Source organism: Ceratotherium simum, chromosome 11, assembly GCF_057802395.1.
Source record: "Ceratotherium simum simum isolate JZ-2026a chromosome 11, ASM5780239v1, whole genome shotgun sequence".
Classification (NCBI taxonomy): Eukaryota; Metazoa; Chordata; class Mammalia; order Perissodactyla; family Rhinocerotidae; genus Ceratotherium; species Ceratotherium simum.
The window spans coordinates 6,170,647-6,184,535 of NC_141910.1; positions in this window are offsets into that span (position 1 = coordinate 6,170,647).

Here is a 13,889-nt window from a genome sequence, read left to right on the forward strand (position 1 = left end):
AAATGTGATTCCCATACTTTGTGGGAAGCGTAAATGTTGGATTCATTTCTCAATTCAATTGCTTTCTCTCTCTTTTTTTTTTATTTCATAAGATTCAGTCTTATTTTTTATAATATTCTACTTCAGATTCTTTTTGATTTGAAATTTTTTCCTTTTAATAAAATTTATTTTTTCTTAACATTATATTAGTGCATTTGTTTTTATTTTTTCTTTTTTAATAAATGTATTTATGGTTATGTATTTAATTTGAGAGTTAGTTAGGCAACATACCAATTTTGTATGCAGTGTGCTAGATATGCCTTCTGCACTCTGTCCTATTTTTTCTTCTTCTGAAGGAGAGAGAGAGGGAGGGAGGGAGAGAAAGGGGCAAGGAGGGAAGAAGGAGGGGGGAAGGAAAGAAGGAAGGAAGGGAGAAAGAAAGGCAGAACAAGGAAAGACAGAAGAAAGAAAACCTTCACACCTCTTTTCAAAGAATCTGCTCATACCTTCCATATTCTGTGGATAATATGGAAAGCTGGAGAAGAATTCCTGACTTGGTTAAATTCGCTATTACATGTCCTTTTTGGACTGTGCACTACTACTTCAGAATACTTGCTCCTGCAGAACATTGTCATCTCACATTTTTTGTGTTTGTTTAATAATATCTGTCCCATCTGATATAGCAACTCATGAATTCTCAAAATTGAACTTACATATTAAGTATTCAATAAGTATTTTTGAATGGCTGACTGAGTACAGAAATGAATGAATAGGTTAGTTTTCTAAAGTTTCAATCCATTAGAGAAAGGTGGATGAGATATTTTGTTCCAGAAATGACAATGAGATATTATTTTTCCTCTCTATTTGTAAGACTTTTGGAATGATCTCCTAATTTAAACCTATAGACTCAATCATAAAACATCTTTGCTCACCCAAATCTAGTAGACCAGCCACACATAATTGTGGAAGAGACTTCACATAATTGTGGAAGAGACTTATTAAAATTTAGAGCTTAAATGATGTGCCAGTATAGACTTATTTTTATCTTAAAGTCAAAAGTTAATGTAAAGAAAAAACCAAAAAAACAAAAATCAAAGAGCCAGAAATTTATGTCTATCTATTAATCATATATCTTTAGTGAAGAGTAAGAGAAAGATCCTGAAAGCTCATATAATATATAATGTGAGCATCAGGTGACAGAACACACCAATTTTGTATGCAGTTAACATGAGTGATGTTCAAAGGGATTCATGATAGCTGAAAGGAGGGCCCAGTAGTAGGGAAAGAAAGGAAAAGGAGTTTGATGGGCATGATCTTATATAGAATATAGAAGTTATAATTAATGACACCTTTTAGAGGTTAATGTTTACCAAAGACAAAGTATTTAAAGTACATAAATATAATTATTTTAAAAAAAACTATGATTAGTCAGTTTTACAAAACTTAAAACTCTATACCATGAATAGAGTTTCAGTCATTATTGTCACATTAAACAACATGAAATCAAGGTATAGAATCATGAATATAGATAAAAGCATGAATCTTCCCTTTTACCGGTCTTTAATAAGGTTTGTATGGACAGAGTTAGTATTTTATCCAGGTAAATAAATAGTGTGAAGACGCGCAGAGTGGTTTTAAGGCTCATTAATATTCTGTTTGTTGACACACAGTAGTGGATGCAAATTATATCAAGTTGGGGGGAAAATCTATTTCTTGTATATTCTTGACAAAAAATACTAAATTATAAAGCACAACAGATTAAAAGCCTGGACTTGGAAATACGGAAACCTGCGTTCAAATTCTAATTCTTACCATTTATTAGTTTTTTGACTTTGACGACAAGTTGAACTTTTCTAAGTTTCAGCTTTCCCTTAAGGGAAACTCATTGTGTAGCAATAAAAATTAAATTATATTAATCTAAAATATTACTTAACCTAAGTACTTTATTTCAGATCTTTTTCTTCCTAATCATTTAGAAATATCCATTTCCTGTTTAACATCTTACAAAACACTTTCATATAAGTCTCTTGTTTCCATCTTACAGATTAAGCTGAAGAGGCTAATTGTTCAACGTTATTTGTTTGTTTTTTTTTTTATTTTCCCCAATATGCATTTTATTTATTTATTATTTTTTTATTTTTTCTTTATTGCAGTAACATTGGTTTATAACATTGTAAAAATTTCAGGTGTACATCATTATACTTCTGTTTCTGCATAGATTACATCATGTTCACCACCAAAATACTAATTACAAACCATCACAACACACATGTGCCAAATTATCCCTTTCACCCTCCTCCCTCCTCTCTTCCCCTCTGGTAACCACCAATCCAATCTCTGTCTCTATGTGTTTGTTTATTGTTGTTATTATCTACTACTTAATGAAGGAAATCATACGGTATTTGACCTTCTCCCTCTGACTTATTTCACTTTGCATTATACCCTCAATGTCCATCCATGTTGTCACAAATGCCTAGATTTCATCGTTTCTGAGGACTGAGTAGTATTCCACTGTGTATATATACCACATCTTCTTTATCCATTCGTCCCTTGATGGGCACTTAGGTTGCTTCCAAGTCTTGGCTATTGTGAATAACGCTGCAATGAACACAGGGGTGCATGTACCTTTACAAATTGGTGTTTTCAAGTTCTTTGGATAAATACCCAACAGTGGAATAGCTGGATCATATGGTAGTTCTATCCTTGATTTTTTGAGGAATCTCCATACTGTTTTCCATAGTGGCTGCACCAGTTTGCACTCCCACCAGCAGTGTATGAGAGTTCCTTCTCTCCACATCCTCTCCAACACATGTTGTTTCCTGTCTTGTTAATTATAGCCATTCTGACGGGCGTGAGGTGATATCTCAATGTAGTTTTGATTTGCATTTCCCTGATAGTGATTTTGAACATCTTTTCATGTGTCTGTTGGCCATCTGTATATCTTCTTTGGAGAAATGTCTGTTCAGGTCTTTTGCCCATTTTTTAATTGGGTTGGTAGTTTTTTTGTTGAGATGCATGAGTTCTTTATATATTTTGGAGATTAAGCCCTTATCAGAAGTATGGTTTGCAAATATCTTCTCCCAATTGTTAGGTTGTCTTTTCGTTTTGTTGATGGTTTCCTTTGCTGTGCAGAAGCTTTTTAGTTTGATGTAGTCCCATTTGTTTATTTTTTCTATTGTTTCTCTTGCCCGGTCAGACGTGGTGTTTGAAAAGATGTTGCTAAGACCGAAGTCGAAGAGCGTACTGCCTATGTTTTCTTCTAGAAGTTTCATAGTTTCAGGTCTTACATTCAAGTCTTTAATCCATTTGGAGTTAATTTTTGTGTATAGTGTAAGGTAAGGGTCTACTTTCATTTTTTTTCATGTGGCTATCCAGTTTTCCCAACACCATTTGTTGAAGAGACTTTCTTTTCCCCATTGCATGTTCTTGGCTCCTTTGTCAAAGATTAGCTGTCCATAGATGTGTGGGTTTATTTCTGGGCTTTCGATTCTATTCCATTGATCTCTGTGTCTGTTTTTGTGCAAGTACCATGCTGTTTTGGTTACTATAGCTTTGTAGTATATTTTGAAATCAGGGAGTGTGATGCCTCCAGCTTTGTTCTCTTTTCTGAGGATTCCTTTAGCTATTCGGGGTCTTTTGTTGTTCCATATAAATTTTAGGATTCTTTGTTCTATTTCTGTGAAAAATGTTGTTGGAACTTTGATAGGGATTGCATTGAATCTATAGATGGCTTTAGGAAGTATGGACATCTTAACTATGTTAATTCTTCCAATCCAAGAGCACAGAATAGCTTTCCATTTCTTTGTGTCTTCTTCAATTTCTTTCAGAAATGTTTTATAGTTTTCAGTGTACAGTTCTTTCACCTCTTTGGTTAAGTTTATTCCTAGGTATTTTATTCTTGTTGTTACAATTGTAAATGGGGTTGTATTCTTAATTTCTCTTTCTGCTACTTCGTTGTTAGTGTACAGAAATGCAACTGATTTTTGTATGTTGATTTTGTATCCTGCAACTTTACCATATTCGTTTATTACTTCTAAAAGTTTTCTGGTGGATTCTTTAGGGTTTTCTATATATAAAATCATGTTCTCTGCAAATAGTGACAGTTTCGCTTCTTCCTTTCCAATTTCGATCCCTTTTATTTCTTTCTCTTGCCTGATTGCTCTGGCTAGGACTTCCAATACTATGTTAAATAGGAGTGGTGACAGTGGGCATCCTTGTCTAGTTACTGTTCTTAGAGGGATGGCTTTCAGTTTTTCACCATCGAGGATGATATTAGCTGTGGGTTTCTCATATATGGTCTTTATTATGTTGAGGCACTTTCCTGCTATACCCATTTTATTCAGAGTTTTTATCATAAATGGATGCTGTATCTTGTCAAATGCTTTCTCTGCATCTATTGAGATGATCATGTGATTTTTATTCTTCATTTTATTAATGTGGTGTATGACGTTGAATAATTTGCCAATGTTAAACCATCCCTGCATACCTGGAATAAATCCCACTTGATCATGGTGTATAATCTTTTTAATGTATTGTTGTATGTGATTTGCTAGTATTTTGTTGAGGATTTTTACATCGATGTTCATCAGTGATATTGGCCTGTAATTTTCTTTTTTTGTGTTGTCCTTGTCTGGTTTTGTTGTCAGGGTAATGTCAGCTTCATAGAATGAGTTAGGGAGCTTCCCCCCCTCCTCAACTCTTTGGAAGAGTTTGAGAAGGATAGGTATTAAGTCTTCTTTGAATGTTTGGTAGAATTCACCAGGAAAGCCGTCTGGTCCTGGACTTTTATTTTTGGGGAGGTTTGTGATTACTGTTTTGATCTCCTTACTGGTGATTGGTCTATTCAAATTCTCTACTTCTTCTTGATCCAGTTTTGGAAGGTTGTATGATTCTAAGAATTTATCCATTTCTTCCAGATTATCGAAGTGGGTGGCATATAGCTTTTCATAGTATTCTCTTATAATCTTTTGTATTTCTGAGGTGTCTGTTGTAACCTCTCCTCTTTCATTTCTGATTTTACTTATTTGTGCCTTTTCTGTTTTTTTATTGGTGAGTCTAGCTAAAGGTTTGTCAATTTTGTTGATCTTTTCAAAGAACCAGCTCTTGGTTTTATTAATTTTTCATATTGTTTTTTTGGACTCTATTTCATTTATTTCTGCTCTGATTTTTATTATTTCTCCTCTTCTACTGATTTTGGTCTTGGTTTGTTCTTCTTTTTCCAGTTCCTTTAGGTGCATTGTTAGATTGTTTGAGATTTTTCTTGTTTGTTGAGATAGGCCTGTATTGCTATAAACTTCCCTCTTAGAACCGCTTTTGCTGTATCCCATAAATTCTGGCATGTCGTATTTTCATTTTCATTTGTCTCCAGGTATTTTTTGATTTCTCCTTTGATTTCTTCATTAACCCAGTCGTTGTTCAGTAGCATTTTGTTTAATCTCCACGTATTTGTGGCTTTTCTGATTTTCTTCCTATAGTTGATTTCTACTTTCATGCCGTTGTGCTCAGAAAAGATGCTTGGTGTTATTTCAATCTTCTTAAATTTATGGAGACTTGTTTTGTGGCCTAATATGTGATCAATCCTGGAGAATGTTCCATGTGCATTTGAAAAGAACATATATTCTTTGGTTTTTGGATGGAATGCTCTGTATACATCTACTAGGTCCATCTGTTCTAGTGTGTCGTTTAAGGCCGATGTTTCCTTATTGATCTTCTGTTTGGATGCTCTATCCGTTGGTGTAAGTGAAGTGTTAAAGTCCCCTACTATTACTGTGTTACTGTCTATTTCTGTTTTTATGTCTGTTAATCATTGCTTTATATATTTAGGTGCACCTACATTGGGTGCGTAGGTATTTACAAGTGTTATATCCTCTTGTTGGATTGTTCCCTTGATCATTATGTAATGCCCTTCTTTGTCTCTTTTTACAGTTTTTGATTTAAAGTCTATTTTGTCTGATATGAGTACTGTTACCCCAGCTTTCTTTTCATTGCCATTTGCGTGGAGTATCTTTTCCCATCCCTTCACTTTCAGTTTGTGAGTGTCTTTAGGTCTGAAGTGTGTCTGTCGTATGCAGCATATATATGGTTCTTGGTTTTTTATCCAGTCAGCCACCCTATGCCTTTTAATTGGAGCATTTAGTCCACTGACGTTTAAAGTAGCTATTGATAAGTATGTACTTACTGCCATTTTTTACCTTTTTTTTTTTTTCTCAGTGTTTTAGTAGTCCTTCTCTGTTCCTTTCTTCTTCTATACAGAATTGATGGTCACTTTAGTTTGACCTCTGTCTGAAAGCTGTACTCTTTAACTCCCCTCCTCCCACCTTTTATGTTTTTGATATCATATCTAACCTCTTTTTTTTGCATTTGTATCCATTACGCTCTTATCATGGAAATAGATAATTTTTCTTATTTGTGGTCTTCTCTTTTCCCCTTAAATCAGTCCCTTTAACATTTCTTGTAGCACTGGTTTCTTGGTGACAAACTCCTTTAATTTTTGCTTGTCTGGGAAATTTTTGCTCTCTCCTTCCATTTTGAATGATAACCTTGCTGGGTAGAGTATTCTTGGCTCTAAGTTTTTTCCTTTTAGCACTTTAAATATATCACGCCATTCTCTTCTAGCCTGTAAGGTTTCTGCTGAGAAGTCAGCTGATAGCCTTATGGGGTTTCCTTTGTATGTAACTTGACATTCTCTTGCGGCTTTTAGGATTTTCTCTTTATCTTTAATTCTGGACATTTTGATTATGATGTGTCTTGGTGTGGGCCTCTTTGGGTTTATCTTGTTTGGGGCTCTCTGTGCTTCCTGTACCTGGATGTCTGTTTCCTTCCTTAGGTTAGGGAAGTTTTCATCTATTATTTCTTGAAATAGATTCTCTGCCCCCTTGTCTCGCTCTACTCCTTCCGGGACACCTATAACACGGATGTTGGTGCGCTTGATGTTGTCCCAGAGGTCCCTTAGACTGTCCTCACTCTTTTTAATTCTCTTCTCTTGTACCTGTTCAGCTTGGGTAATTTCTTCTAGTCTTTCGTCCAGCTCACAGATCCGTTCTTCTGTATCCTCTACTCTGCTTTTGAGTCCCTCTAATGATTTTTTATTCCCAGTATTGTATTCTTCATTTCTGATTGGTTCTTTTTTATATCTTCCATTTCTTTGTTGACATTCTCACTGAGTTCATCTATTCTTCTCCCCAGATCAGTGAGCATCCTTAACACTCTTTGTTTGAACTCTGTCAGGTGGGTTGCTCATTTCTGTTTCACTTAGTTCCTTTTCTGGGGTTTTGTCCTATTCCCTTACTTGGAATGTATTCTTTTGCTTCCTCATTTTGCCTCTTACCCTGTGCTTTTGTCTATGTATTAGGTAGGTCAGCTACATCTCCTGCTCTTGGATAGGTGACCTTATGTAAGTGATGCCTTAGGAGGCTTCCAGTGTGCTTCCCTCAGTTCTCAATGTTCCAGGGGTGACCCCTATGTGGGCTATGTGTGTCCTTCTGTTGTGGCCTGTTTGCTCTCCCTGTAGGCACCCAGGGAGGCTGAGTTATGTTCCTGGCCAGCTGTTGTAATGCCCAGCTGCTTGTAGTTGTTGTGGGCCCTTCAGTCTCTTTATCTGGTGTGGGGAGCTCCAGCACAGTTGGCTGCAAGTTCTAATACCACATTTGTTTTGCAGTATTTCTTTTAAGTGAGTAGGCCCCCAGCGTGGCAGGTTGTTAGGCTCAGGGCCTTCCAATTGCTGTAAGCCTCTAGCCTATTAGGTCTCTTGTCAGCTCTCTGAGGATTGCAGCTGGGTGGGGCTGGCCTTAGGCACAGGAGCACCCAGTTGCTTCAGGCTTTGGAAGCTGGGGCAAACCCCCTATGTGGGTCTTTGAGAAACACAAGTCTTCTGCACCTGACAAGCCCTACCGCCCACAGGTCCACATACACACTCAACACAGTCCTGCCCCGTGTGCACGCCCCGACCTCCCGAAGGGGACCCAGTCTCTCCACGGTGGGAGTCCCACACACTCTGCCACCACCCCACAGTCTCCACATGCTCCATGTGCACACCCTGCCCCGCTAAAGTCAGCTCAGTTGCCAGGCTGCAGAGAATCCAGTCACCAATCTATGCAGACCCACAAGTTGCCTGAGGGCTTGTTGTTGGGTGGGGCCAGTCTCGAGGGCCTCTCTCAGGGCTGCCTGCCCTGGCTGAGCTGGATTAAATCGGTGCTCTAGCGGGTGGGGCAGACCTGGGCTAGCAGGCCTCAGGGAGAACTCCAATGGCGTCTGTGTCAGCACACCCACACCAGGCCACAACAATGGTCGCCGCCAATGTCACAGTCCCCCGAGAGGTCTCACCTCTCACCAAGATGCACTCAGGGCCTATTAGGTGAGTCTCTTTTCACCATAGCACTGTGCATCTTTCTTTCTGGTGATTTTAGGATGCTTTCTGAAACGGGTGAGTTTGTGCGTGGGCCCTTTAAGAGCCAGTTTTAATTTCTTTGTGAACCAGCTTTTCTGGGGGTACTCCCCAATGTTTTAGCAGGCACAGTCAGATATTATGCCACTCGTCTCCATTGTGCTTGGTCCACAAAATGCCCTCAGCGGGGTGCTCCCGGCTCAGGGCCCCGCGCCTCCAGGGAGGGCTGCGTACCTGTTGGCCGCTCCCCGGCGGCTGTGAAGCTGGCGGCTTGTGAAGGCGGCGTTTTTCCTCTCCAGAAGGGAGTCTCCGCCTCCTCCACCCCAATTAGGACCATCCGCTGTTGCAGGAGCTCCTCTTATCCAGTCCTCAGCTCCGTCTCAGGGGCAATTTTTCCACAAGTAGTTGCAAATTGGCTGCGTCCACAGGAGGAGGTGAGTTCCGAGTCTGCTTCCGCTGCCATCTTGAGTTCGCCCCCCCAACGTTGTTTGTTTAATTATAAACAAACCAACAGTGGAGCCAACATTTATCTGTGGATATCCTGACTCTAAATCCCCTAATTTATAAAAAGGATCACTGGAGCTTTAGGCTTCACTGCACTATACCATGGCAACAATAGAGTCAAAAAATAAGGAAGGGTGTAGTCAGATGGACTACGTTTTATTTTGTCCTTTTGCCAACAAATATTCTATTTTTTTTTTTTTTTACACAGTTTCTTTCTCTAGAACTTTCATTTAAAGAGTCAGGCAGGTAGTCATTTATGCTTATGCTTTAATATCTTTTAGTACTGAAAATGGAGGTCCTTTTTCAGTCTTTTCTTTGTCTCCACATTTTGGTGGTTTTTAGACTTTTTTGATACATTTAAAAACATTCATGTTCTGGTTCCTTAAAGCAGACTCAGTGCATCAAAACTTTGAGAGTCTTGTTTGTGTAATCTAAAAAGCTCCCAAATGAATATGATGATCAGTTAGTTTAACAACCACTGATAATCCCAATCTTTCTATTTAAAATGTCTTAAAATGGATCTAGATGATCTCTAAGATTCTTTTCAAATCAAAAATTCTGAAATCATCAAATGTTAGAACTAAAGAGACTGTTAGACTCTGTACCCAGTGGTTTGCAAATATGTTTATCAGGGATAGTGTTCTGTGGCAGTGACTCAGGGCTCGCCATTATGTGTGGTCTTGAGGCTAAGTGATCAAGGCCCTCGGTTTCTTCACTGGAACAATTCCACTTTTATCTGTTTATATATAAAGATTCTATAAAATATATTGGTCAGGTTGTGAGAGGAACAAAGTCTTTGTGTCCTATCTTTTCTGACCTCAGCCTTTTTATTTTCTAAAACACAATGCCATTGAGTCTAATTGAGAAGATGGTGAAATAATAAAGATGGTGATCTACCTGATATCTTGGAAAATGTACCATATAGAAGTTTATCTAGTTATTGATGCATAAGGTCTGTCTGAGGTCTTTGAGGCTATGATTCTTTCCTCTTTTTTGAAGCCATTTTATGATTCTCATAAGTGAAAATGCAAAGGCAGATTTCCTTTCCCTAGGGAATTGAACAAAAACATCATTGAAATATTAGCTAGAGGTCAAAGGCCAATTATCTTATTTGAATTGGTCATGGGCCTGAATTAAATGAATCTGAGGTCCCTCATAGCAAATAGTACTTGTGAGTTGGCCTCAAAGACTTGGAGGTGTGGGTATAATACTCAAGCAAATGTCCGTCATGAATTTTGCACTGCTATAAAGGGAGTCATACAAATGTCCTTGTCACCCTATACCTCTTATCATTTGCAACTAGTTTTTCAGTTATCACTGCCTAGAAGTAAATTGAATGGTCTCCTATCATGCCATCACAAATCATTTCAGTTTTTACACATAAAGTTTGCAAGTTGTTTAAAGACTTATTTTCGAGTGTCCGCACATCCTAGTAAAGGAATTGCTAATGTGTTTCATTCTATGGGCTAATTCTAATGCAGCCTGCAATGGGTATCTTATTAAATTATTAATACTTGCTATGAGTCTGGTGGAGGGGCTAAATTTATCCTGTTCATTTTGTTACTGTGATAAGAAGTTTGCAAGTATTATTAATCTTCATAACAAGCTAAATTACAGAGTTATTATGATAGTTATGTGCATTGTTGTTATCACCATCATCCCCATTTTCCAGGGGAGGACAGTGAAGCATACAGAAGTTGACTAGCCCATAGTCCTATAGATTCTGATTTGTAAAGACAGTACTTAAACACAAAGCTTATACCCATAACCACTACCCAATGTTCACTCATGATAGTCATTCATCCAGTTTCACTACTGCATTTATTCTTTTAATAAATAAAAAATTATCAGAGACTTCTAGTTAACCTCATAATTTTACCTGGCTAAAAAAGCTATTTACAAGCTTAGTTACAGATGGATGCAGTGAAAAACAGTTACTATGACAGAAATAAAAATTTAAAATTAGATCTTTACCCGTGGTGTATGATAGGATGCACCCAGAGAATAATTAGTTTCTGTGACTTCTTATGTTCATAGGTCTGATAGCCCCTGAATCTTAGTTTGTAGATTCAGAAACCTCAAACTCTATTTTTTTAAAACTGTCTCCTCAAATTGAACCATTCAGTTATTTTTTTCTTTTAATTAAAATAACTTTGCTTATACAGACACAAGGCTAAAAGGCAATTGGGTTCTACTAGTCTGAATAGTAAATAAGAGCCAAGCCTCCATTGGAGTAACAATGAACTGTCAGGCCTGCTGCAGTTCCACATGGAAATAGCTTAGTACACATTTTTTTTGTCCTAGTGGTCTGATTTACATGTATACGTTTTGAATAGTCATTGACATAGTGAGATTTTTATCCATTAACCTACTTCCTGAATTAGTTGGGAAGATTCCAGAATTAAGAGTACCATATTCTAGTAATTCACCAGTAATTAAACTCTTGAAATTTATAGGGGTTTTACTTGAAAACTTTTGTCCTGATACGTTAATGGTTTACTGGCCAGTTCCAAGAGAGTACTTCCATTCCAAAAGAGCAATATTGATTTTACTATATCTTCTTTTAAGACTTCATTTTTTGTTGTTTTATGCTGGATTTAAATTTTAACCTGGTTTATACAATGTAATCTATTTTAATGGTTTAAAGGCATTACATTAAGATAATTTGCTTCCTCTGTGCTAAATATTTTTTCACTCATTTTAAATTGCTGAATCACTTAACTGAATCTATTATACTCAGTTCCTAGTAAAATCTCTGTATGTTTCAGTAATTTATTTTCTGAATTATTAGAAAGTCATTTTCTCATTTTATACACTCACAGACACACACACATGTACTGTATTGTAGGATCTATATAGATTGATCTATCAGTATGCATTCACATTTTAAGGATATGTTACTGAGGAAATGGTGATTGTTATTAATTTTTCAAGAGATGAACAAGAAAAAATTTTTTTAAATGAGAAATCCAGAATATAGAGTGATTTGTGTTATTCAGCTTTATTAAAACACATCAGGATTTATGTACATACCATGCAGAGTTGTAAAGTAGGTAAATTTAGTTGTTGAACCTCTATACCTTTGCCAAAACCAATGTGACATAAGTCATTGTTAGGTCTAATTTTCTTGTTTCATGCATAATCAATCAGAATCTATTGTTATTATCATCATTTTATTTGATAGTGATATGCTAATTGAATGAATTAATAATATAAATAATGTTCAAAGGAATCACATTCATCTTAAAGAAGTCTTTTCCTTTGACTTTTTTTTTTTTGGTGAGGAAGATTGGCCCTGAGCTAACATGTTACCAGTCTTCCACTTTTTGCTTGAGGAAGATCTGTGCCCATCTTCCTCTATTTTGTATGTGGGATGCCACCACAGCATGACTTGATGAGTGGTATGTAGGTCTGCACTCGTGAACCGAACCTGTGAACCCTGGGCCACCGAATTGGAGCATATGCATTTAACCACTGTGCCATGGGGCTGGCCCCTCCTTTAACTTTTAAAGTGAAATCAGCAGAGATTTGGAGCAGGCCACGCTAATATAGGCAGCTTAGTTAAAGGAGGTAAACTAGCAAGTAACAACCATGTACCACATTATAGACTGCACACACAAGCAAGGGGGAAGTTTTGCCGTAAGCTTCCTTCATGAAAAGGACAGGAGGCAAAATCAGGAGAGTTGAATATCATGGTCAAGGAGAAATTGTGAATTGCTTAAAAGGCATGTGGTCAGGAAATGATAGTTATTAGTTTCATGATGTTGGACAAGTTATTTTACTTCTTCAAGCCTCAGTTTTCTTATCAATAAAATATAGCATATGATTACATTACTTCATACACACACACATACAGATGTTTTCATATATTTAATTATCTGATAAGAGTTAATGACAGAAAATAAAATGTTTTCCTGGCTCATAGTTTTCAGGTAATTTTATTGGTCATTAGATTTTTGGAAGTACCATGAGTGCAATCTGGACCCAGCATCAAATCTATTTTAGAGACACAAACCTTTGCAGTGATTTTTAATTTTTTTTTTTTGTGAGGAAGATCAGCCCTGAGCTAACATCCATGCCAATCCTCCTCGTTTTTTATTTTATTTTTTTTTGCTGAGGAAGACTGGCCCTGGGCAACATCCGTGCCCATCTTTCTCCACTTTATATGGGACGCCGCTGCAGCATGGCCTGACAAGCAGTGCATTGGTGCGTGCCTGGGATCCGAACCCCGGGCTGCCAGCAGCGGAGCGCGCACACTGAACCTCCACACCACGGGGCCGGCCCTGCAGTGATTTTTAAAATAATAGCTTTCTCAAGGTGTAGTTCACAAACCATAAGGTTTATCTTTTTAAAGTGTACAATCCAGTGGTTTTTAGTATATTAACAAAGTTGTGCATTGATCATCATTATCTAATTCCATAACATTTAAATCCCCCACAAAGACCCTATACCCATTGGCAGTGACTCTCATAGCAGTCAGCATTCTCCTCAACCTCAAACCTTGGCAATCACCAATCTATTTACTGTCTTATGGAAATGCCTATTTTTGATATTTCATATTAAATGGAATCACACCCTAAGTGGCTTTCTGTGACTGGCGTATTTTCGGGGTTCATCCGGGTTGTAGCATGTATCAATACTTCATTCCTTTTTTGGTTTGTTTTTTCACTTTTTTTTCTTGGTAATAGATTTTTCTCTTTTAGTACAGTTTTAGATTTACAGAAAATTTGAGTGGAGAGTTCTCATATGTCCCACACCCAGTTTCGCCTGTCATTAACAGATTAGTATATTTATTACAACTAATGAATAAATATGGATACCTTATTGTTAAATAATATCCGTAGTTTATTTAGATTTCCTTTGTTTTTACCTAATGTTCTTTTCCTATTACAGCATCCCACCCAGCATACCACGTTACATTTACTTGTCATGTCTCCTTAGGCTTCTCTTGGCTGTGGCAGTTTCTCAGGCTTTCCCTGATTTTGATGACTTGGACAGTTTTGAGGACAACTTGTCAGGTGTT